Source organism: Papilio xuthus, unplaced genomic scaffold (assembly GCF_000836235.2).
Source record: "Papilio xuthus unplaced genomic scaffold, Pxut_1.1 DF825017.1, whole genome shotgun sequence".
NCBI classification, from domain to species: Eukaryota; Metazoa; Arthropoda; class Insecta; order Lepidoptera; family Papilionidae; genus Papilio; species Papilio xuthus.
The window spans coordinates 3,035,745-3,059,805 of record NW_013533632.1 but is presented as its reverse complement, the minus strand read 5'-3'; the positions used below and the strand labels follow the sequence as shown (position 1 = coordinate 3,059,805).

Genomic DNA, 24,061 nt, shown 5'->3' with positions numbered 1-24,061 from the left:
ATAAAAGGAAGCCTTTCAAGGTATAAATTCGAAAACAAAGAAAGAATAAATAGTATCCTATGTCCGTCTCCTGGCTCTAAGCTACCTCCTCATAAATTTTCAACCATATCGGTAAAGCTGTTCTTTAGTTATAATAGTGTTACTAACACGACTTTCTTTTATATAGACTAGCTGTAGCCAACGACTCCATCCGCGCGGAATTAAAAAAAATACTCAATATGTATGTATTTTTCCAGATTATGTTCAATCTCTATATCAAATTTTAGTAAAATCCGTTCTGGAGATATCTTCTAAACATCCATCCGTCCATTAATCCATCCATCGGTCCATCTAAAACGCATTATAATATTAGTAAGATTGACACAATTTTGCTTACGTGGAACATTAAAAATAAAAATTGACTCGCATGGCTAAATTTTCCGTCTTTTGGAAGGGATTCAAGAATTTGGTGATAACGCGCTTTATCCACTACAAAATAGTCTAAAACTGTCATTTTTCCAAAGAAACGAGATTGAGATAAAATTATAATAAATTAATACGAAGAAGCCATTACTGTGAGTGTAATATTCCGAGTGAGCAATCTGTTTACTTATTTTGTATTCATTACATCATATTACGTAAGAAGGTACGAAAGGACACCTCTTAAAACACGTATACTGACATTGGCAAGGTCATCAGATTTTAATAAATAATTTAATTATGGATAAACCTGTTTATACAATACTCCGTTTCCACGTCTAATATCCAAGAACTTGGCTAATGGAAATACGTAGTTTGTGAAGAACGCACGAAATAATGTGTACCTTGTTTTGATTTTAAAATTTTACATTGCTTTTACTTCCTAGCAAAGTCAAAGTTTGATATACAAAATAAATTATAGTTTCTCTGGGCATTGAAATAGAGGTGAATACAGTACCATGTTCATTGAATGGATGCAAATTCAACTGACCTGGAAACAAGTCGTCATACGAACAATATGCTGCTGGCCAATATATTGGTATCCACTATTCAATAGTACTAACTACGAAGTACGCTAAAGTCAATATTCAAACTATATTTAAATGCATACGAATTATTGATACGAGCCCCAATACTACATATTTGGAGCATAACGCCCTTGTATTTTTTTTATATTATAACGAGCAAGCGGCCACCCTAATTCAATGGAGGAGGAGACGCACAGAAGGGGAATATTTCCCCTTTCTATGCGTCCCCTCGCGTGCGTGGAGCGTCGGTGGCTCAGGGGTTAAGCACTTGACTTGCAATCTGCACGTCCTCAGTTTAATCCCGCCATGTGCCAATGTGTTTTTCGATTTTCGATTTACATATGTACATTTATGCAACGTTCTTATTGTGAAGGAAAACATCGTGATCCAACCTGCACACATCTACAAATAAATTAAAATGATATGTGTGAAGACAGCGAACCCGCACTGGGCAAGCGTGGTTGACTATGGCCTAGTCACTTCTAACTTAAGGGAGGCTCGGAGCCTCTTAGTTAGGACATATAGTGCGAGGATGATGATTTCCGCCGTCTAAGCCACTCCAGTTAATGAGTCTAAGTGAGAAGTAAGACAATTGCTGTATATAACTTACATTCAATTATGAATATTTTATGTAAATTAGAAAGAAATACATAAGGTAATGTCACAAACAAAATTTAAAGCAAAAATCAAAAGCTAAGTAATTAAGAAATCGCAAAACGTAATTAGAATTGGCAGTTGTAGATTTTATTGGTACTAGTCAAAATTTATTTCTTTAAAACATCAAAAAATAAATTCGACTCTAACAATCTGATTATTAGGTATATTTTTCATTGGCAACTTTTAGATTAATACGCAAAGTACATTGCTAAATACTCTATGAGGTGTCGAAGTTCATTGGCACTTGAAAACAGTAGTTCATAGTTGAAACTATTTTAGAATATTTTCGCTTTTTATATTTAAAAAGACGGTACCTTTTACTTATCTTGCCTATAATAATTACTTAGTGTCATCAATGTTAATTTTTTATATGATAACGTGTATATGTTTTAAATAAAAAATAATAAATCTTTCAACATTTGATAGACAAAATGCAAAATTTTCGAAATCAAACAACATGGAATAGTCATAAAAAGAACTTGACTTTTTATTATTTGTTCCAATATAAATCGTCTAGACAAGAAGAACATTCCACTGATACACCTACCTTCAACAATATAATGATTCAAAGCCATTTAAAATAGAATAAAACGTCTCAAGAAGGTTTTACTGTCTAAGTGGCGTATTCATTTTATATAAACAGACAATAATCGCTTTGAGATATAACATCAGAATATTTCTAAAGGTTACATTTTAACATTGTATTAAAAAAAAAAATTAAGACAAAATGCCACAACATGTTTTTAAAATTGTTACACAACATGTTAACAACTTTATTAGCAATTAATTTCCACAAAAAAAATACTAACATTATGAATGCGAAGGTATCTTCGGGACGGTTGAAAAATTTGACATAGATGTAAAACATAGTCTGGAAAAACACATAAGCTACTTATAAAGTCAGACGGAGTTGCAGGCGACATCTATAACAATAATAAAAATGTAAAGCAAGCGTAAAATTAAATTTTCGCTCCCGATTCATGGAAATAAAATGGTTGGATGTATCATTGACGCGGTTCTCGCAACTTGTCATAGTGATTCAATGGAAACACGCCTTGAATAATGATTTCGTTTTAATTCCTCGAATATAATATGCAATAATAAATTTCCCATTTATTGTTCCACTGACCTAAAAATTATTTTATGATGTGACGAACATTGTATTTAAATTTAAACTATATTGAAATTAATTACCTATTAATCATTCGTGTTTTATAAAGTGACGTCCATAAAACACACTATAGGGGAACAGTTCAATACAGATTAAATATATTTTATAAAAAATAACAAATCTAGTGTAAAAAATTAGGGCTTAAACCATGTAAATAGAATGTTAATGACAATTAGGATAATTTAAACGTAATAGCATTTGCAATTATGGTGAATGTATTGAAATATCACAGTTTAAATAAATAAAAAAGTGAATAAAATTTTTTTAAAAAAATATGAAAATGAATTCAAATTGTTTTTTTATTAAGTAATTTATATAATTTATGAAAAAATAATGAATATTTATCATTTTAAAAGAAAAAAGAACATAAAGAGAGATATGTCCGAAACAATGAAGGCCCATCGTTTTGGATACAATCTCTCGCGGACCCCAGCTTTGGAATCGTGGCGCTTTACCGCTGCGCCACAGAGCTACTGCTTCATAGTAGTGAAAATTCGAACCGTTCCTGCTCAGTGACGTCACAATTTCACCGTATAACTTTTTGTTACGCGTCCCCAGTATTGTATCTAGTGGTTTGTTGCTTACAAGTGAAATAATTTTCGATGTAAATCAAATGTAAATATAAAATATACTAATTATCTTTATCCTTAGTAAATAAAATCACATAAAATTATTAAAACTGGTAGTTTTTTTATAAAAACCGTTTTAAATTATTTTAACATTTAATATTTAAAAATGTGTGTATAGTGCTACTAATATTTATTTTAGATAAATTTTTAATTTAGTACGTTTTTTTTAATACTAAATCGTTAAGTATTATAGTTACGAATGCGGCTTACATAGATTGGAACCAAGTACAGGGTGTTTTGTCAGCGATTTGGACGTAGTATTACAATCTTTTGAAAACGCAGAAGTAAACTTCTAATTGATACCTTATGTTTATACCGTTAGGGTCTAAAGTCAAATGTAACGTAGTAAGAGTGTTACTAAGCATAAGACTATTGTATAGACTCTATCAGCTAGCTATGTACTATGTAGCTTATATTACTTTGATAAAAAAGTATAAAAATTTTAATATTAAAATAAATGAAAATGTAATAAATATCGAATATAGTATAAACAATACACTGTAATTAAATCTGTTTATTATTGTACATTTCGCAGAAAATAGCCTAATTAGGTCATAATACTCATCGCAACAAACGTGTGGTGAATCTGTAATTAAATTGCAATTAAAAACATTTATTTATGAAATTTATGTACCTATCAAATGGAGTGAAAACAGAAATAGATATTTAATATTATACACAGAAATACAAGAAACAGATTCAATAATAACAAAGTGTCTTGAAAGCTCCGCGACTTATTTGCAATGATAATTTAATTTCCATATTTCTTTTAAATCTTATTCAAACTTCTAATTTAACATAAAAGAAACATCTCTAATATCATCTTAAACAAATAGTACATATTACTAATATTATAAAAGAGAATTTTTCGATGTCTGTTACAAGGTATCTCCAGAATAGCTACATCTCGTTTAAATTTAGCATAGATGGAAAAATACGAATGCCACTAATTCAGATTTTTTTAATTACAAGCGGACCTAGTCGCGCTAGTATGACATAAATAATAAAACATATATTTCCAGTATTTTCTCTATCAATACCAACATTATATGACTTCATTGCTACGTTGGATAATTGTTGTAAGCTTATCACAACTTTTCCTTCGCTACGCTACCAGAAAATTGTTTTAAATAGCATATAAATTATATCGTAGCTCTAAATTAAGTGCTATAATATTAAAGCATTATTTTAAAGGTCGTTACAAAACTATTCAAGGTCGAACTTTAATGCTACAACGACTGACAATAGTTAAGCCCTACTTAACTTTACCGTAGCATCGTCTAGGGTTCTACGATGTTGTAACCGCCGTAGCTCTACCTTTAGTATTAAGGTAGCAAAACATCGTAGCAAAGCCGATCATATTTAATATATATAAACCTACCGTATCTGTTTCTCAAGCGCTATTTGTCGAAATATTTTGAGAAGGTCACTTTAACGTAACCGTAGCTTTACTTAAGTACCGATATGAAAGAGTTATCGTGTCCCATTGTATTGCGATGCTAATGTAACATTCAAAGTACTTAAAAAATTGACCAAATTCATATATTTCCCTCACAAATATATTTCATACAAAACCTCATTTTTGTGTCAATCAATATTTAAAGTTACGACGCGTCAATCGGCGTTAACGTAGAAATTGAATCGGGATCGCTTTCTGACCGACAGAACAGATTTACTGGTGAAAACCATTTGCACCGGATTATGTTACTAGTATCGAGAGTTGTAAAAAAGCCTAATATATAAAGGACATTAAAATCATGAGTCATTGTACACTTGTGAAAAATCTTAAGACAGTAGTAATATTTGTCTCGTATTCTTTGAAAAAAAAGCAGACGCCCGCGACTCCGTCGACGCGTGTTTAAAAATTAGATAGCAGCCGATTCTCGGACCTATTGAATATGCATATAAAAAATTCATAAAAATCGGTCAAGTTGTTTCTGTAGAGTATGGTAACTAAAATTGTGACACGAGAATTTTATATATAATATAACAAAAGATATGTTTATGTACATATAATTCGGCAATGGAAATCCACCTTTAATCGTAAATAAATCAATCACTACAAATTCGTGTAGCAGAATAATCCGTCCTCTACCGCAGATTGAACATTCGATTATCAATTTACTGACCCATTGACATATAGGAGGTATGTTATTTAGACAGATAGAGACATGCGAAATTTATTTTAATTAACTTTCCATCAAAGAGTACTATATTCTATATTTATAAAAGATTGAAGATTTTAAACAATGACATTGGCATAATTATTTAGTGCAATATTTTAAAATCCAACATAACTAAAAGAATCGTACATTATTATCTGTGTAAGAAATATGCAATAATAATGCGATATCATTCCCAAAACAAAAACAATTCATTTCATGTTTTGATTCACAAAATGTGACTTGTACTGCCATCTAGTTGACAAATTCAAAATAAATGTTTTTTGCTTTCGTCAAATACAAATATTGTTTTGTTTTATTCGAAACACTTTTTTAATTATTCGACATAAAATAAATAATAAATTTAATATTATGAAACTTATTTTTTTAATCTTTAAGGTGTTGATTGAAAACAAAAACAGTTATCAATTTCCGAACGGGCTACGACGTTCCTGTGACGTCACTGTAGACCCGGGAGGGTTAAAGCGTGAACTCTATTTCCCAGCGTTTTAGCATCAAATTATAATATATATTTGTCTAGTTCAGTCATAATAATAATTAATTTATGTTGTAAAAAATAATCAATATCTAATTAAATTAATATTTCCACATATATCCGCTTCCATTTCACTTACACTATTAACTTCATCAAAAATTATTCCTTACCAATTCTCGCCCAACCCCAATGGCTCACTAGATGGAGTTAGTTGATATACCAATATTTATTAAGAGGCGATATGGTTTTGCCATCTCAAGTAAGTGAGATTGCCTGAGGTCTCCCCATGTTTTTCATTAGTCGCGTTCGGCTCCACAAAGCTCGAACAAAAACATATTATAGTTAAAAGTGACTTTTTGCAGCTGGTGCCCACTCTGAAAGGAGTGACGCACAGCATATAAACTGTTAATATCAGACTAGTTGTCGCCAGCGACTTCTGCCGCGCTGAATTAAAAAAGTATTTACTAGTCTAGGGTGAAAAACATAAGTCTTTTATGGATAAATTTTCCCATGCAAAATTTAAGTTTTTCATCACTCACTATTTCCAATTTCATAGAGATCCATGCCATTTTGGAGATACCTCTAACGAAAATTATAATATTAGTAAGAAGCACGTTATACTTTTGTTAGCCACGACTTCGTGCGCTTGAATTTAAATAAAATAACCCATGTTAGCCGGGAATATAATAATATCGGTATTTTTTTTCAATCCAAAACAACAAATTTTTCCTGTGTTTATTTTCATCAGCATATATTTATATTACACTGTTCACACTATCACACGTGGGAGTCAGAGCCGGAGAATACTTTTTCAAATAAAACATAGTCTTCTTTAACTCATATATTTCTTTTAAAATTGTAAACAACAACTTTTCAAAAACACCGCTGTTATATTGTCTTTTTCATTACCCGAATGTCAAAAAAACATGGCCGTCATTCAGACGAGCAATAACAATACTTTTAATTTACGATCACGAAATACAGTCAGTTAATTAACATGATGAGTTGAATACTTCTATTTTATATTTGAGAATCAAATATTTAAATAATCTTTTGGATCGTAATACAAATGATTAATGTTGTTATATTAAATAAACAAAAGTGTTATTGACTTATAGCATAGACTAAATAACGTTTTAGGTTAAGGAGTTACAGAATATATAAAATGGCTAACATACATAAATCTAATCGACAACGGACTTACAAATAAATTCATAAATGAAACATAAGATAACGTTATTGCTTAAAACAAAAAAAATACTAAGAGTTTTATTAAAAAAAAATATTAAATGAATTTTCGTGTGACAGTGTATTTTTAAACCCGAACAGAATAACTATTTGTATATCACGTAATACAGCCGTTGTATTCAACGTTATGCAAACAAGTAAGACAAAGGTCAGGAAGTAATTTAAAAACAAAAGGTTATTTTTTAACAAAGAGCTGAAACATCAGGGCTATTTTGCGGAAAAAGAATTATTTGTAAGTAATATATTTTTATTTATAATCGTTATTTAATTAACCATGTAACAGTTCAAACATAGGCCGTTTTGCATATTCTAACGTGACTTAAAACACGATAAGTTTGTTCAATAAACATTATGAAAAACTTCATTGAATCTAAATTTTCTTATACAACTTACTCTGTATATTAATATCTTCCAAATCACAGTTGGTACACGTCGGCATCTAGATGGAGCCACGTGCATTTTGAATCGCGATATAGTTTGACTTGATGTGTGTATATGAATTGGATTTTGTGCCATCGGCAGTTTAAGCTGTATTATTTATAACACAGGTTCTTGTATATACACACTACTGTGTGTACAAGCTCCTAAATATTTTTTTGAAACCGCTGCGGCAGCTGCAAAGCTGTTCCAGTGGTTAACATATTAACATGACTGTTCCGAGTTAAGGTTATTTCATTGAAAGCATATAAATTGAAGCAACCTTAACTTATATTGTCTTAAAGCCTTTGTTATAAGATAACGAAAGGGATACTAAATATAATTTATGGTCAAACACTGGTTTATTTAATATATAAAAAAAACTGATACAATGAAAATTTTCCCTAAAAAAAAATATGTTCGCTCTGATAATCTAATATACCAATGTAAAAGATAATAATTCAATTGATTTAACACGAAAGTAGGCAGCTTACATCTTATATCTTAATACTGAGGTTAAAGTCAATGTATTTTGTAACCTTAAAAAATTTAAATCACAAATATTTAGGCGCCGCTTAAACGCGGCCACCTTCGAGGGGCCATTCTTGTGACGTCGCTAATACATTCCGTTCAGATGTCAATAACAACAAAATGGTGCACAAAGTTTGCAAATGTTGAAAGAGAGCGAAAATATCAAACTATAGAAATCGTGTCGTTCCTATGTGCGTAAATAATATCAAAACTGCCAATGACAAAGTATATTTCATTATACTGAGATGGATATTTAAAGATATATCATCCATGTCCGTTCCATATACCGTTGTGAAGATTATATTTACGTAAATAAAAACATTATAAAAGTCATAACAGACGTGTTGACAGATGTTGTTTAGTGTTGCCAATGACAATGTTTATTCGGCCGAGAACATTGCATAAAAATGTTTAAGCATATTTTATTTAAATTTTATTATTCCCAGTACAAATCATTGGTAATCAATGATTATTTCTTATTTAAAATATTGTTTCTGTATCGTATTGACAGTAAAACACTTTGAATGTGAATGTATTATGAAAATCAATAAAGCACTGTAGATATTCTGTATATTGGTAGCACTGCGTCATGTTCCACCAATAGTGTAGCGTTTCGGAACTTAGCTTGGAAATTTCAGAGCAGCCACTATTAAATAATTAAACTTCAATATTAACTTAAAATATATTTGGAAAAGTTTTTATAAAAATGTTTTAATAGCAACGTGCATTTAATATTGCTATAGCCAGTTTAGAACAAAGAGAATTATAAGGACATAAGATGTAAATTGTTACTTGGCTAAAGGAACCATCAATTAGTTCTAAGCTTGTGTAAACTCGGATATTGCTTCGCAGAATATGAAAGTGAACTATATTTATACTGACTCTGTCGTATCGTATCTGATAAAACCATATAACAAAGCTGCTTTTAATAGAGTTATATTACTTAATAATAATTTTCACAGCTCTTTCATGGAAGGAGGACATCTAAATTAAATCCAAATTCTCTGAAAATCAAAGCTCATTCACATCGGTAACTAGATGGAGCTACGTGTATTTCTAAATACGATATCATTTTGCAGTTATGAATAAAGACCTCTCGGAGCTTGTATCGTTCGCTAACGCACTTTTCCGATGGTTAAAACATAAGTGTGTGTAACCGTTGAATTTTTTTGCAGCCCCTACGCCCGTTGTAAAACGCGGCAGGGACTATATACGAGTATTTATTAGCTGTAGCCCGCGGCTCTGTACGCGTTGAATTAAATCCAGACAATACAAACATCCATTTATTAAATCACATTTATAATATTAGCAAGATTAACTGTTCAAGTAAAGTTTAAAAGCATAGAAAATTTTCAAGCATCTTTAACTTAAACTGTTGAAAGGGATGCCGAATATCATTGAAATGCAACTGCTACGAAGATGTAAACTTATTGTTATTAACAAAATAATCACTCTGATAACATCGAATAAGTATAAAATTAAATAATGTCAAGATATAAATTAATTTAGTTCTACATTAAATGTCTCATCAAAAGCTTACGGACAGACAAAAAGTAAAGAAATTGTTTTTTTGTTATAAGCAATATAAATACATCATGTTAATGAAAAACGGAAAAACAACAAGCACTCCTATCTTATTCATTTGTATAGATTATTCATTTTACAGATTTACACAATACACCATTATGATACCAATAAAAATACATATCTTTACTATCTACATATCTTTTGTTTTGTTGCTCTTGAAATTGAAATTGTATTCGACTCATATTTTCAATACCAATTAGTTTTCATATCGTATGTTTTTGTCAATCAACAGCACCGTTGTTTGTATTCGATATCACAATATCAAAAATCAAAACAATCGAACTTTATTACGAGGCCAGATTTACAACAGTAGCGGAATATTTTTCATAATTTTCATAAATGAATAAAAATCAACGTTTATTTGTTGCCTATACATATGTCTAAGTTTCGTAGAATGTTCTAATTTATTTATTTACTAGCTATCGTCCACGCGGATTTAAAAAAAAAACTTTATTAGTAGCCTATGTGTAGGCTATGTTTTACATCTATGTCAAATTTCGGCGAGATCCATGCAGCCGTTCTGTATGTGCCTTTCAACATCCATCCGTCCATCCGAACATTCGCATTTAAAATATTAGTATAATTTCAACCATTCTAGAATCTCATAAAAAAAAGGTTTTTACAAAAATAAATACTACTGTTTATTAAATATTTAATGACAATAGTTTCTTAAATTTATACGTTTTTATTTATTTCAAAAATAATATATTAAGTGGAAACTACACGAAATTATTTTATTATCATTTAAAAGAGGTTCCCAACAGGTCTTAATATTTCATCATTAGTCAGCACTGAGAAAGAGGCTCGGAAGGAATAAATTCATTAAATAACGACCTGCCGGGGCGTTAACTAAAACAGCTTCGCGTGAAAAATAAACAGCATTACAGGATATTTTTAACGCACTGCTTTCATTATCAGAACCTGTGTACACATACGGCCAAACATAATAATCGATCCTTTAAATCGATTTAAATATTAATTAAATTACTTTCAATTAAAGGAATCGATCGCTAACAAAATGACAAATCAATCGTCGTAATAGGTATTTGGAACAGTGGAGTGACACAGGGTGTGTTTGATAACAACTTGAATTCTTTTCTATTATTAGTATTTGTGAACATACCGTGTAAGATATACTTGACCTTGGCTAAATAAATTCATAGCATAGTTTAACAAATATTTTATTTGATTAAATCCTCTTTAAATTCAATTTTAAATTTTAATTTAAACGGGTCTTAATAATCTTCTCAACAAAGACCTTTAACCTTCACATTGGAGTGAGCAGTGTTCTGAAAACATTGCGAGATGCAATTTATTAAACCTTTGTAACCTTATTCCTGTTGAGCAGAGATACGTAGAAAAACCGGCCAAGTGCTAGTCGGACTCGCGTACAGTGTTCCGTATAATACAATAGGTATATAAGTAAAAAAGGTTCCAAATTCTATTACCTTCACGCGTTTCTGAGAAAAAAAGCTCGTGACAAACAAGCAAACGTATGCACAGTAGAGCACAATATCTTACAATGCAATGTTTTTAAATCCAACATAACTAAACGAATTGTACATTATTATCTGTGTAAGACATGTGCAATAATAATGCGATATCATTCCGAAAAAAAACCATTCATTTCATGTTTTGATTCACAAAATGTGACTTGTACTGCCATCTAGTTGACAAATTAAAAATAAACGTTCCTTTGCTTTCCTCAAATACAAAAATTGTTTTGTTTTTTTCGAAATACATTTTTATTTATTCGACGTAAAATAATTAATAAATTTAATATTATGAAACTTATTTTTTTTATTCTTTAAGGTGTTGATTGAAAACAAAAACAGTTATCAATTTCCCAACGGGCTACGACGTTCCTGTGACATCACTGTAGACACGGGAGGGTCAAAACGTGAACTCTATTTCCTAGCGTTTAAGCATCAAACTTCAATAGGTATGTGTCTAGGACACTCTTAATAACATTTACTTTACGTTGTAAAAATAAACAATATCTAATTAAATTAATATTTTCACATACGTATATCCGCTTCCATATCCTTTATACTATTAACCTCATCAAAAATTATTTCTGACAAATTCTCGCCCAACCCCAAAAGCTCACTAGATGGAGTTAGTTGGTATACCAATATTTATTAAGAGGCGATATGGTTTTGCCATCTCAAGTAAGTGACATTATCTGAGGTGTCCCGATTTATTCACTAGTCGCGTTCGGCCAGACTGAGTTAGAACGGATCATATTATAGTTAAAAATAACTTTTTGCAGCTGGTGCCCACTCTGAAAGGAGTGACGCACAGCATATATACTGTTAATGCCTGCATAGTTGTCGCCCGTGACTATTGCCGCATTAAATTAAATATTTACCCATGTAAAACTTAGGTTTTTCATCACTCACTATTTCCAATTTCAGAGAGATCCGTGCCGTTTTAGAGATATCTCTAACTTAAATTATAATATTAGTAAGAATCAAGTTCTATTATTGGCCGCGACTTATGTTAGCCGGGAATATAATAATATCGGTGATTTTTCAATCCAAAAAAACGAATCTTTCTTGTGTTTAATTTCATCAGCATATATTTTTATTACACTGTTCCCACACTTGCATAAAACTAATTGATCACGGACTTATTATATATTTATTTTTTATCATTTTAATATTTACTATTTAAAATTAAAAAAAAAACATAATATAAATAAAAAACGAACAAAATGTATTAAAAAATAAAACAAACGATAACGTTCTTGCGTCGTTGTTGCATTGCGTATAAACTTCGTGACAGACAAGAATACGTATGGACAATAGAGTGATAGTACAAGGGGTTCCTTTTTTTCCTTTTAAGGTACGGAACCCTAATGCCACTACGGCAGGCAGCATTAATACGGAAAATCTAATAATGGCTTAAAGAATATCACCCGAGACACATTGAGATTTCATTAACTGCTTGAAAATTCTAAATGTATGCGTTTTTAACTCGTATTTTCTTACATCGATGGCAATTTAATATGGACAAGTAGCAGACCTTTCTTCATATTAAGCCATGTTATGTTGAAAATTAATATTTTGAAAAAAAAATCTTAGGGTAAAATGTGATTGATTTTTGTAATAGAAAACATATGACAACTCTCTCCCAATAGAGATGGAATTTAAAAAACAATTAAATTAACAAGAATTTAAATCTTCTACGTCACTAAAGTCGTACAAATTTGCGAACATATCTTACACACGAGGCAAAATAAATTTAATATTCCATTAATTAATTAAAACATTCAATCGACATTAACGACCTGCCGTGGTTATTGAGTGCCGACATTAAAATGAAGATGGTTCTCATTGCCTCGATTGCATTGACACCAATTTTAATAAGTACGAGTATATTTAAATTATATATTACTGTAGATTTGTTTTTTACATAATTCTTTGTAAAATAAAATTACAATTACTTTGAAACGAATTCCAGTTTTGTTACTAATTAACTAAACAATTTTAATACTAAATTTTATTCAAATAAATTTTATTAATAATATCGGAAAATAGACTTTAAAAGTACAATTGACTTCGACCATTCCAATACAAGAATAAATCATAATAAGCTTTCAGATTTTTAAACGTAATTCTCATTTTCGATATATGAAAATCCGATGACATGTTAATTAAAAATGTAGTTGAAGATCATCAATATTCCTCTTAACTGACATTAACAAGTACTTGATTGAAATCACATTTAACATAACTCTACGAAAAAAGCTCAGTGAGACAGTGAACGTAATTAAGTTCTACTGAAACACAATCGAGAATATTTGATGTTTTTCTTGTAAAGTTACAACATACAGCAAGCTCATGTTAGATTAAACTATAGTTAAACTTGAATTTAATTTCCGTTCACAGAAGTTCTATAGTTAATATAATTCTACTAACTCTCTATTATCCATTTAACTTAAGGTAATGTATTTTGACAAAATATTTTTAGGCAATTGTTTTTAATAGGCCATATTACAAAAGCAACAATAATTTCATATTATTTAAAATCATATAAGGAGATGGTTCTAATGCAATAAAATATGCGAAAAAAAAAATTAAATTTAAGACTATACATCGATCCGTTTATGAATTTCAAGTCTAAGACCAAATAAAAAAATAAAAAATTCTTAACATTAATGGGTGTTTTCATTAAAAATGTGATCGTGCTACGAGATAGTGTAGCTTATTTTGCTACGTGGCCTCGTAGCGGGGTGGCGCAGAGGAAGCGTGCTGGGCCCATAACCCGGAGGTCCGTGGATCGAAACCACGTCCCGCTATACTTTTGTAATTTTAATCATAAATTTAAATAATAAATTTATTTTTTTGCAAATTTTTAAACCTTACATACGTTACGAATGTTTGCAAGCTTTTTGTAGAAGACAAATTTTGTTATTTATTTTAAAAATTAAAAAGAGTTCCCATAATTTTTATGATTCAAATAAATTACGAATTGAAACGTTTGTACGGAAATACAGATACGGGCGACAGCTAGTTCATATATTTTACTTATTCATCGCATTGTTAAGTAACCGCATATTACAAAGACCGGTTAAAATACATACTCTACCTCTATAGACTCTTACGTTATTTCAAGTACACTTCAAAAATACAGGAGCAGGTAGCCATAAATTGCTCACCCGATCCTTTATAGACTTTCTACGCAAAAGCATATTTTGAACAAAAGCTTTAAAAATTACTAACAACACTCTTGTTAATCACACTAAGTTATAAAATATATTTTTACGCCACCAACACATGTTTCAATTTCAATTTAGCATAATTATAGATCCGTAGAAATATAATATGTTCCAAAATCTTTTCTTTTAGTTAACAAATGTCTAGTGGATATCATATTCACAATAAATTTAAATTAAGCTACCAAAAATATAACTTTATTAACACGTTAAGTAATAAATTATTTTATGCGCCATCTGTGTACATGACAACATAATTACTTAACAAAGTAACGTTCAAGAGAAAAGCGCTTTCTGACGGTAGCTTTTAAAAGCTCAGTAATACAAATTTGAAAATTTCAACACAATTATTTTTTAATTAAAATAAGAATAATGTTATATATAAACAATCAAAATCTTGTCACAGTAAATACAACAAATATTTAAATTAAATCCATTTATTTTGCCTAATAAAATGCAATCTTACAACAGCTTTTATTTTTCTCAATACAGTAAAAAAAGCTTCAAAACGTAATAAAAGGAAATTAGACAAACCTTAGATTGGCAGGTAATTTCCTTGAGAGCTTCACTCTCTGCGAAATAAACTCAGGAAATACAATAATATAAATTGAATATATTGAATCGACTCACGAGAATTTCATAGTCTCTTCACTTCTTATTATTCAATTTACATTACTGCTTCTAGTTTAATTTAAATATCGAAAATATAATATAAATTCAACGTAAAATACTTTTTCCAATATACAAATTTTCAGTTTCCCCGTTTCAAGTGAAAAATAAAATATTCCTTTTAAATTTTATATATCTTCGTGTTAAATATTAAAACAAAATGTAGTAACACATTTTAAAATGTAACTTACATGTAAGCAGAAAATATGAACATAATTTTTTTTCCAATAGCAATACTTTACTCAACCAGTATTTACAAATTATTGGCTATAACTTATAATAGTTAAGAGATTTTTGCATCAAATAACATTGACAACATCAATAATATAAAAATCTATTAAGCAAATGTAAATGCTACGCTATACAAGTGCTACGTAAACTATGCTATAATTTTTTACCGGATATTGTAATAAGGTTGTAGGAATAAATTTATTCACATAGTACTCATGCAATACACAATTAAAAAAAGTATTTTAAACTACTAAATATTCGCGCTCTGTAAATGTCTGTTTTACCCAATACCGCCTACTAGGGTAAAACAGTACGCTACGTGGACGAGATTTAATCAATAACGTAGGAATGCGATTGGAAAATTGATTATGAAAGCTCACAGCGGGGTGGCGCAGAGGAAGCGTGCTGGGCCCATAACCCAGAGGTCCGTGGATCGAAACCACGCTCCGCTAATACCAACTTTTTCCCATTTTTTTTATTAAAAACAGTACGAACGTATATAAGTGAGAATCCAAGGGACAATGATATTTTTCTCGCCTACGCAAAACTCTAAAGGTCCTAACCCGAGTTTTTCGCTTATTTAGTTTCGACTGTATTTATTTACAGATGCTATTGAGTTATAACAAAAGAAACTAAACTATTATTACGAATAAAATGGATTATTGAATAAAAATCATGATGTAAAAATAATATAACCAACCCCCAATTAATGGTAGTTTAATTTAAAATTACTCACTGAAAATTTAAAACTATAGTGTGATAATTAAATTTGTAGCCCGAGTTACGTAAGTGCTACGCCGTAGCACTATAGATGCATATAAAAAATTGCGGTCACGCGCTACTTCGGCAGTAGTATTACATACCACTTTATTTATAAAATCCAACATTTTTATTATGTATATAGATTTGCTTTTTATTGATCAACACTTAATCCATCGCTGTTTTTGGTATATTGAGTACATTAAATCTAAATTACTAATTTATTATCGTCTCATATTACAATAATATATAATATCTTGTAGCCACAGTGTCTAATCACATGGTGGAGGGTATCAAATTATAAGAAAAGTTACAAAAGTTAATACAACTTAAAAAAAAAGAATTGGATTTTTTTTTAGTATTTTTCCCCGTGTAGTTATCGATCTGGCTGTATACCATTACAGTTTTATTGTTGAATTTTGGGACACGCTGTATAATTATGTCTAACATATGTCAATTTACGAGTAAAGTATATGTTATTAAAGATTAAATATGTTAAAATAACTGGTCATATATACAATACAATAAAACTTTGTAGTACGATAATAATAATCCTATTCACTAATGTAAATCCTCTCCATATAATACAAAGCAAGATTACAACCACATTAACGCCATTTCGTCAACAATAATCACATAAAAATATTATATTACATTCCAATTCTATCTTTTAATATTACTATTTATTTATTTATTTAAGCACAACCACAACATATATATAACACACATACAACTTATCAATTAAATAGTATTAGACCTTATACATATAGAGCGTCGGTGGCTCAGGTATCTAGCAGTTGACTTGCAATCTGCAGGTCGTGGGTTCGAATCCCGCCATGTACCAATGTGTTTTTCGATTTCCGATTTACATATGTACATTTATCCGATGTTCTTACTGTGAGGAAAAACATCGTAATGCAACCTACACATATCTGAGAAGAAATTCAAAGATATGTGTGAAGTCAACCAACCGGCACTGGGCCAGCGTGGTTGACTATGGCCTAGTCACCCCTAACTTAGAGTAGGCTCCGAGCCCCTCGGTGGGGACGTATGAGCTGATGATGATGAGTCCTTATACATATGTGAATATTGGTGTACATAACGTATACAGAGGTTTATTTAGATAGTAGTTTAAGGTTTTGGAAATTATTATAAAATAGTAGCAATAGTTTATCTACGTAATTACTCTATTAATTGAGCATACAGAAATAAGTTTTAATTTTTTTTTACTTTTTTAATTACGACAAGCTGATTTAAGTCAAGGTAATAGTTTTTTTAATATCATTATAACTGTAATTCATAAGAAGTATACCATTCTTCTGCTGCTATATTTTTTTTCGCATACTTTTATTTAAGTCAAAACACGAAAACTAACTAGCAATCCAAAAGTTAGGAAATAAATTATTTATAACATTATTTGTACCTTGAGTCAGGGTAAATTGTAACACGATAAAAGCTACCACTGTTAAAGATTATAAATCAAAAGTTAACAAGTATTTTGATTTATTTGTTCTTGAGATTTCACATTTCGTTATACAGTTACGAGAAGATAGCACCTTTATATAAAGTAAAAGTACTAGCTGTTGTACGCGACTCCTTCCGCCCGGATTTAAAATAAATCATTACTACACGCCTATATGTTCTCCAGTCTATGTTCTACATGTGTGCAAAATTTCATCAAAATCCGTTCAGCAGTTCCGGAGATATCATCATACAAACATCCATTCTAACATTCGCATTTATAATATTATTAAGATTAGCTGTCGTCCGCGACTTAGTCCGCGCGGTATTATAAAAAAAAACATTATTAGTAGCCTATGTATTCGTAATAATAATAATGATTTATTTAAACTAAAGTACGCATAAAAATATACATCAGTTGTTGGAGCATCCTTTTAAGTATATAATACCTGTGACAGAATGCTCCGTTCTTCCGTACCATACATTTTTATTTTTACAATATGATATACCTTACAAATAAACAAAAAGAAATGACAAGCAATTTGGGTAGTTAGAAAGAGAACACTATTCATTGAAACATGTTGTTTTATTATTACTTACTCTTATTTTCTTCAAGTAATTAATTAGATAAATAAACAGAATTTGCCATTTGTTATCAAACACGTATACTAAACATGTATCACCTTTATACAACTTCTCGTATATAATTTTTATAAAAACTAACTACAACGATGATAAATATTTTATTTAGGCGTCAATGAACCTATTACGACGTTGATATGCCAGAGGTATATAAGCTGCGGAGCTATTTTTGCTTCACAGTTCTAACTCTGCGTCCATGAGTGGCAGTTCCTTTACCCAGTGTAATTATTGTGAAATTAAAAATGTAGTTTCTTTACAATATTAAATGTTATGTTGATAATAAAATTATTATTAAATATTAGAATAATTTAGCTGAAACGCAGAGGTGAGCTACTTTTTATTATTGTTCTGTTTTTAAATTATGTGTTGTTATCACCAAGGTTATCGTTACGGGTCACCGATGTTCCGTCAATTGCCAATAAACACGTAACATATTCGCATTTCTATTGATAATCTTTTTTTTGTCTCATTTTTAGATGAAACTTAATCATAAGTACTTTGTGGTTGAATTTTTGGAGAAGCCTTACAGTACTGTTGATCCAGTGGTTTGCGTCCCGTTTAAATGGATAAAATTAGCCAAGAAGACAAATGATATAGTTTCCGTAGCATATCCAGCTGAGCATTCCGTCTCTACTAAAACAATGGTTCGAAATATTTGTCCACAGCAAGAAAACTGACGTTATTATAAAGTTCAAACAAAATGTGGAAAACGTGAGTACACTTTTATTACTTAACGTGATTGTTAATGTAGTTTCTAATGTAATTGAGTTGACTAATAAATTAGACTATTAAACATTATTTAGAACACTACATAATATGTCCATTTTATTACGCCTTTGTGGAATTAAAGCTTGCGCTTGATGTGATGCTATTGGTACAGTACAGTAGTAATACATATTTGTTATTTTACTCGATGCTGTAAACGCCTGCACAAAAATTTCAGGCAAATATACGTAACTGTGAAAACTATATTATATTAAAATGAATGTATTTAAATCGATTTCATCAATTACATCTGACTTAGACAATAACATGAATAATTGAAATTTAGTCGATGACTTATCGCAGTACTCACAGTTATTTAAATGTCGACACAACTCCGATAACCTCCGTATTATTAATAACACTATATCAAAACGACGCTATTGTAGTCTATGTACGTAAAAACCTAACCGTCCTCAACCACGAATCAAATGGAGGGTTATTGTCTTGTACTTAATATTGACTATAAATATTCGATTATTTGCTCGTATCACTTTGCTTGGCTTATCCTCAGCAATACTTAATGTCTTTAAATAATATTTTAAGTTAAATTTGAGATGAATACCATTAAACATGTTATTATAGAGTGCACCCAGATAAGGCAAAGATAGCACTGCTCAAGCACTGGATCACCATAGGAGTTATTACATCAATTTGCCAAAGGAACAAATTACATAAAATAGATAGATATATAAAGCCTTTATTCACTGACAATAATAAAATATACTTTTACATTATTAGCGTTTTATTTTCGAATAATATTATACATATTAAACTTACATGTATGTACAATTTATTGCCCTTTGTTGTCCTTTTCACATAGGCCTACCCTAGTTTCTTCCATACCTCTCTATCGAAAAAATTACTTAAAATAACCAAACTTAAACCTGATGGTGACCTCGCGAATAAAGCATTTATTAAATATAGAAGGGCAATATGTAAAATGTAAAAAATCAATACTACCAAACTCAATTGCAAAATAGCGAGAATGATATCAAAAAGACGTTTACAGCATCGAGTAAAATAACAAATATGTATTACTACTGTACTGTACCAATAGCATCACATTAAGCGCAAGCTTTAATTCCACAAAGTCGTAATAAAATGGACATATTATGTAGTGTTCTAAATAATGTTTAATAGCCTAATTTATTAGTCAACTCAATTACATTAGAAACTACATTAACAATCACGTTATCGTTAAGTAATAAAAGTGTACTCACGTTTTCCACATTTTGTTTGTACTTTATAATAACGCCAGTTTTCTTGCTGTGGACAAATATTTCGAACCATTGTGTTAGTAGAGACGGAATGCTCAGCTGGATATGCTACGGAAACTATATCATTTGTCTTCTTGGCTAATTTTATCCATTTAAACGGGACGCAAACCACTGGATCAACAGTACTGTAAGGCTTCTCCAAAAATTCAACCACAAAGTACTTATGATTAAGTTTCATCTAAAAATGAGACAAAAAAAAGATTATCAATAGAAATGCGAATATGTTACGTGTTTATTGGCAATTGACGGAACATCGGTGACCCGTAACGATAACCTTGGTCATAACAACACATAATTTAAAAACAGAACAATAATAAAAAGTAGCTCACCTCTGCGTTTCAGCTAAATTATTTAATTTCACAATTATTACACTGGGTAAAGGAACTGCCACTCATGGACGCAGAGTTAGAACTGTGAAGCAAAAATAGCTCCGCAGCTTATATACCTCTGGCATATCAACGTCATAATAGGTTCATTGACGCCTAAATAAAATATTTATCATCGTTGTAGTTAGTTTTTATAAAAATTATATACGAGAAGTTGTATAAAGTGATACATGTTTAGTATACGTGTTTGATAACAAATGGCAAATTCTGTTTATTTATCTAATTAATTACTTGAAGAAAATAAGAGTAAGTAATAATAAAACAACATGTTTCAATGAATAGTGTTTTCTTTCTAACTACCCAAATTGCTTGTCATTTCTTTTTGTTTATTTGTAAGGTATATCATATTGTAAAAATAAAAATATAAATGTATGGTACGGAAGAACGGAGCATTCTGTCACAGGTATTATATACTTAAAAGGATGCTCCAACAACTGATGTATATTTTTATGCGTACTTTAGTTTAAATAAATCATTATTATTATTATTATAGTTATAAATCTACGAATAAAACAACATGATTTTTGTGGTTTTCTTTAATTCCATTCCATGAGAAGCTAAGAACTAATATTTAGATGCTGGTTTTCATGGGCGTCAAACATGACGAATTATTTTTAACTTTTATTTATTTATTTGCACATTTATGCCTTTTTCAGGCGTTGTAACACATTATTTCTTAATACGACACTTTAGTAAGACATACTAAATAATATACGATGAAGGAAAACATCATGATGCAATATGCATATATCTGAGAAGGGATTCAAAGATATGTGTGAAGTCAACCTATCCGGACGTGCCATGATGGTTGACTATGTAGTCACCTGTAATTTAAGGTAGGCTCCAAGCCCCGCAGTGTTGACGTAAAGTTAGGTGATGAATGAATTAATAATATTACTAAGAAGTATTAAATCAGCTGTGTATGTTGTACGCGGTGTACGTTTGAAATTGAATGGATTGGATTCTCGGATATTCGCTTCCAAATCTAAAATACTCCTAGTTATAACAACGTCAATTCTTATCAAGTTGGTAAAATTAATCGTAGTCCATTGATCATCATGTAACTGATCATCATGTTACTGTTTATTATTCTGCTTGAAAACGAAATAAAAGCGACTAAAGCCAAAAAAAATAAATTTCGTTTCAGCAAAAACCACAGTGCTTTCATTAGCAATTCACCCCGCAATGTAATGTTACGTAACAAACAGCTACGGTACGCTCGCCCTTCACAAAGGTCAAATAAACTTAAATGTATCTGAATCAACTTCAATACATTAAAGATAAAAAAAAATTGTACGATTTTTTTGTTCACAAACAAGAAATCCGCATGCTTTTCACGATTTCGACTCGTGCATGACACTATTACTGATTTTCATTTATCTTTCTATCTGCAGTCTATTTTATTTCTAAAAGTGATAAAAATGTCATCTAAAATCTTAACATGTTTTATTTCGCAACTAACTCAATTCACATGAAAATGCATTTTCTTTTCTTATATATTTGTCTGCCCAAAACATTACTTCTTCGTCTTTTGGTGCATTTCTTTAAATTGCTTTAGGTTGCGTCTAAAATTCATTATTTATTATTTAAAAGTAGTTGAAAGTTATATAATATAAAAGTTATATGAATATTAAAACAGAAACTTCAAAATAGACTAGCGTGAATATTGTCTATAAAACTTTGTTATGAATGCAGCGTGCATAACTGCTACCATCTTGCTACGAAAATACGTTGCAGTGCTACGAAATCCAAGTTATATTGACTTACTAGGTAACGCCCGCGACTACGTCCGCGCGGAATTAAAAAAAAAACTTAATTAGTAGCCTACGTGTTTTTCCAGACTATGTTCTACATCTGTGCCAAATGTCATCAGAATGTGTTTAGGTCGTTATGGAGATACCTTCAAACAAACATCCATCCATCTAAACATTCGCATTTATAATATTAGTTTGAAATATGATATAATAAGATATTTGCTAAGCGAAGATTGCTTATGTTTTATTAATAGTAAGGTTTTAGACAAAAAAAAAACTATAACTAGAAAATTTAAAACGTTATAAATTTTTTGTACTATTGTAATTTTGAACATTTCAAAATAATAATCAAAGTAAAAAAATTGTAATTTTTTTTTGTTGAAAAACAAAAAGGTGTTTAGCGGGACATGGTTTCGATCCACGGACCTCTGGGTTATGGGCCCAGCACGCTTCCTCTGCGCCATCCCGCTGTGAGCTTTCGTAGCGGATTTCACAATTCTATTATTTCGATATTGATTTTCACTTCACCTTGTTAAGCTAAAGCTACACGGAACTGTACATCGCTTTTGAATTTACTTATCGATTTCTAATGCTGAAAAACATATAATCTTCTACTTAAACAAACCGAAGAAATTTCCAAACTAAAACTGTTTGGTAAACAGTAAGTTTAGAATTTATCTACTTAAACTTACGTGTAATAAACTGAAGTATCGTAAGAAGGAAATTCCTCCCAATAAAGTCTGCGTGCGTAAACAAATGAACAGATATTTACAATACTTAAAGTGAGACATAGATGTAAAAATGTTTACTTATATTTAATGCACTAAGAAGCTAAGACTAATTGTATGATCAATCATTAGCCAAAATCGTTCAACAAATTGTTACACGAGCCGACATTTATGTAACCGTAGTCAAATTCTATCGTAATAACATTATATACGCTGTAATAAAATTAGCAGTTTTCGACGCAGTACCGTGACCTTTTTAAAATTTGCGTCAACTCACTGGTTTTTAAACTTCATTTCGTTTAATACTGCAAAAACAAATTTTTGTAACCGTGTGTTTTTACTACCGAGAACGAATCGAATCTGAATCATAGTTTCGTATAGAATTTAGATTCAAAACGTAAATTATGTAGACACATTTTGACAGAAATATTTTGGTATAAATTTTAGTGAAAATTGTAATTTCTTTGCTGTCTATCGTTTAAGGTTTCGATCGAAATGCGGTACACTCTTCATCGCTTTCCTACCTTTTTACAATTTGGGAAGAATAGAAAAAGGATTGACATGGATGGGGACAAACAGGAAATTGAAATACATTTTGTCTGTATATCTCTTCCGCACATTGACAGACGGATGAAACTTTTTACCTCTATCCTTATAACCATACTAGCTGTCGCCCGCGACTCCATCCGCGCGAAATTAAAAACAAAATCTTAAAAAGTGCTCTACGAAATATGATCATGGGTAGGCTTCCAAAATACATTGTTGACAAATAACAAAGTACTTGC

At 30.4% G+C, this 24,061-nt stretch overlaps 1 long non-coding RNA gene and 3 other non-coding genes across 4 annotated transcripts; 3 read left to right on the top strand and 1 right to left on the bottom strand.

Moving 5' to 3' along the window:
* Nucleotides 1-14,115: 14,115 nt before the first annotated feature.
* Nucleotides 14,116-14,187, top strand: TRNAM-CAU (transfer RNA methionine (anticodon CAU)). Its single transcript has one exon. It is a non-coding gene; the product is annotated as a tRNA-Met (tRNA).
* A 1,697-nt stretch (nt 14,188-15,884) lies between these two features.
* TRNAM-CAU (transfer RNA methionine (anticodon CAU)) lies at nt 15,885-15,956 on the top strand. Its single transcript has one exon. It is a non-coding gene; the product is annotated as a tRNA-Met (tRNA).
* A 2,546-nt stretch (nt 15,957-18,502) lies between these two features.
* Nucleotides 18,503-19,176, top strand: LOC106126402 (uncharacterized). Its single transcript, XR_001228361.1, has 2 exons — nt 18,503-18,691; nt 18,843-19,176. It is a non-coding gene; the product is annotated as an uncharacterized LOC106126402 (long non-coding RNA).
* A 3,770-nt stretch (nt 19,177-22,946) lies between these two features.
* Nucleotides 22,947-23,018, bottom strand: TRNAM-CAU (transfer RNA methionine (anticodon CAU)). The gene has a single exon. It is a non-coding gene; the product is annotated as a tRNA-Met (tRNA).
* Between the last annotated feature and the right edge of the window lie 1,043 nt (nt 23,019-24,061).